The sequence below is a fragment of the Phragmites australis genome, chromosome 19 (assembly GCF_958298935.1).
Source record: "Phragmites australis chromosome 19, lpPhrAust1.1, whole genome shotgun sequence".
NCBI classification, from domain to species: domain Eukaryota; kingdom Viridiplantae; phylum Streptophyta; class Magnoliopsida; order Poales; family Poaceae; genus Phragmites; species Phragmites australis.
This window is the reverse complement of record NC_084939.1, coordinates 25,594,879-25,598,365: the sequence shown is the minus strand read 5'-3', so window position 1 is coordinate 25,598,365 and position 3,487 is coordinate 25,594,879. Positions and strand designations below refer to the sequence as shown.

Genomic DNA, 3,487 nt, shown 5'->3' with positions numbered 1-3,487 from the left:
GAATCCCTTCGTGATGAAAACTACGGAAAAAAAACCGTTAGAGCATTAAAAAAAAACAAGAATTCAATTAGAGATGGCCTTAAGTGGTGTTCCAGTAGCGTTCATGATGGGACACAAGAATGACAATGTTGGGATTACAAAATCATAAAATGTGAAAAAAGATTTCAGAGTAATGTGAAAAAAAATTCATTTCGAGAGTGATGTGGTTATGTTCCTGCTAGCTTTTCCAGTAGGGAGGAAAAAAGAGGGGAAAAAAGTTGTCTGAGCCCAGGTTCGAACTGGGGACCTTTAGTGTGTGAGACTAACGTGATAACCAACTACACCACCCAGACAATCTGACAGACTGGCTATCAGATACAGTTAAACGTTAATCACAGCGACTAATGAGGACGACGGAACTGGAACTGGAACTGGAAACAATATGCACATGATATGAATTCGCAGTTTTTTATGAACAGTGATCGTAATCATCTATGTTGGAACAAACAACAGTAGTATGAGCTCTAATATCAAAACGGGAGTATATGATAAATAGAAATCTACGAACAGGCGGTCCTACTGTAGAACACAAGATATTGAGTATTTACCAGAAATCGATCTTCACAGGAACACTCCCCATCTGTCAAGTGATGATCTGATCTCTCTTCCATATCCCCAGAGGCAAGCTGGAGCGGAAGCAATCAGCGCAAAGGCAATGGCGAGCCTGCCTCTCAGTGTGGTAGGGCAGGGTATCAGCCTTGTCTTCCTCCTCAACATTTTTCTTTTAACAATGGAACCCATTTCTACATTTTTTTTTAGGTAGGGTCAAACGAGGCCGTTCTATATGCGTTCGCTCCGTACATACCCGTGCAAATGTTCAGACTCAAACACAGGCTGACTCGAACGTTAGAACCATACGAGCACCATCCTTACTAACCGGGCTAGCGCTCAGATGCTTCCTCCTGGACATCAAACAGCATGGCTGAAAGAGTTAGTGGCCTGCCTTTTTTTTAAGGGAAGTTTGTGGGCCTAAATACGGCCCATTTCTGTCTTCTAAATGGTCTTCTTCCTCCTCTTGGGAGCGGGGCGCATGCAGACAGATACAGCTGCTCCAGTGCAGCAGTGGAGACCTCCGAGCTTGAGCTTGAGCATCAATGGCTGTCAAACCCCAGCCACATGCATGCTTGATGCTTTCACTCTTCTCCTGAGCGGAAGGTCAGATCTCTCATGTGCCGTCCCTCTGTTTTTTTCTTCCAAGTCATGTGCGCGTAACCAACCATGGATTGGAAGCACATACAGCCACCGACAGATTAGAGTACTAGCTAGTTCATTAACGAGAGAACACGTACGTTGCATTGCAGTAGCTACTAGTTCAAGCGATGGATGAGTACGTGCGTGTGAAAGAATAACTACGTGTTGGATTTCCCAATATACTTAAAGAGGAGTCAAATAACTACGGTCTTACCGGTACAACTTTAATGTCTTTCTCAAGACTTCACAAACACACCTTTATAATTTTTTTAAACATCTTTTTCTTTCTTTCTTTTTTTAATGAAGCCCTTACAAAGCAGTCAAGCACACAACTTGAGCCTATGGTAATTGTCCCAAGAACTATGAATTTTTATCACGACTAGTCCCTGTTTGTTTTCCCAATTGACTCGACATTGCGAGAAACATGGGCTTTTGGCTCATGGTTTTTGTGTGAAATTGTGTGCTTGCTCCATCGGCATGCCAAATCAAACCCTCTATTTAATTGCTTCATATATAAGAAGCTTCGAATCAATTTCCAAGGAACTACTTTTTTTTTCAAAATTAAAATCGGTCAACTTGTTAGAACCTTCTGACGCGTCTAAGCATTTTGAGATGCAAGCTTTCACAAGTCTGCAGCATTAGCATCGGGGAATGCGTATTTAACACTTGTTTAGACAAAAAAAACAAGCTACATCTATCTTTTGTTTTGCTCGATGCATATAATACAGTATGAAACAGGATCCGAATTTACTTAGCTTGCATGTCATGTTCATTTGATTGACATCGTTAGCTTGTGATGTGAAAAAAAGGTTGCACCAAATTGTATTATTGGAAGGACCGTGTATGGGTTGGCGACTTGGCTTGCATTCTAATTTGTGATTCAAATTAATTTCAGTAATAAGCAACCATCACAAATCATTTTCCATTTTCAGTTTAACGATGTCCCTTGATTCTATAAATAATGATTTTTTGTCATCGTTATCTAATAATTGCAATGCATCGCAATTGAGGTTTAGGATGTCCTATATGAGGGCAGCTACGCTTATCAACTGTTAGTACTACATTGAACTAAAGCGAACTTTACCACAATGTTTTAGTTGTCAAAATCATCGGAAAGAGACAGGTACTCATTTCTTTAAAATAAGTGTTGTTTTGGGTTACATGTACTCAACTATTTTAAATTGTAGTTATAAAATATTTTTATGTATTAAGTTTGGGTATTTGAAAATGACATGAGTAGATTTATTTCGAAAAGTACTTTTATAATAATATACTTTACTATGTTATTATCAATATATTACAACAAAAGTAGTAGTCAAAGTTATATTTTAAGGACCATATTGATTTCTAAAACAATATTTATTTTAGTCTGGAGAGAGTATACACATATTAAAAAAGATAAGCTAGGGCCATTTTGTATTTGCACATATTTAAAAGGTATACTGTTAAAATCCTCTTGCTCGTTTGCCTTTGTCTTTTCAAATACAACTTCAGGGATTTACACATTACTGGTTTACTTAAACACAACAGCTCACATGTTCTATGTTCAGGAATTAAAAAAAAAAGATATTTCTTGGAGTTCACACATATTTCTACCAAATTCAAGTTTGGACGCAGTCCAATTCATTTCTATGCACTAGCATTTTAGGGATAAGTTATATAAATAATTTATTCCATTACAAACAAAGTTTCTTGTCACCTTGCTAGCTTGAGAACGAATTTGATTCCTAGACATTTGGACAGACATAGGAGAGGAAAAGATAGGATGTCATTTTCTTGTCACCTTACTTGAGAACGAATGGTGATTTAACCGAAGAAATCGTATTAAGAATAGAAGGAAGTAAAGCAAGTTGAGTGACATGTATACTCTCTCTCCCTATATAAGATATGAGTTGCTTCCTTAGTCATATCTTCTCATACTCTTCCATCTAATAAAAATTTCTAAAAATTAAATAATTTATTCACTTTTATTATCCATCCTTACCATCCAGTTTCTCTAACTTGTTACTGGCTACGAATGCAAAACTTATTTTATTAATTAAAATAAATAAAAAAATTAGAAGATAAATTAGTGGATAATCTTTTTTTTTTCAGATCTTATCTGAAATCAAACTATAGTATCACTGCTGATGTATTAATTCGATGACGCTCTCATAACATATCTAAATCTTGGTACTTAAATTTGTAATTAACGATGCTGTGTTCAATACTTGTGTCTTCGTTGCAATGTATATGTGCTGCTTATGTAGTATATATA

General features: G+C 36.7%; 1 non-coding gene across 1 annotated transcript; it reads right to left on the bottom strand.

Moving 5' to 3' along the window:
- Positions 1-258: 258 nt before the first annotated feature.
- On the bottom strand, positions 259-332 carry TRNAV-CAC (transfer RNA valine (anticodon CAC)). The gene has a single exon. It is a non-coding gene; the product is annotated as a tRNA-Val (tRNA).
- Positions 333-3,487: the final 3,155 nt, after the last annotated feature.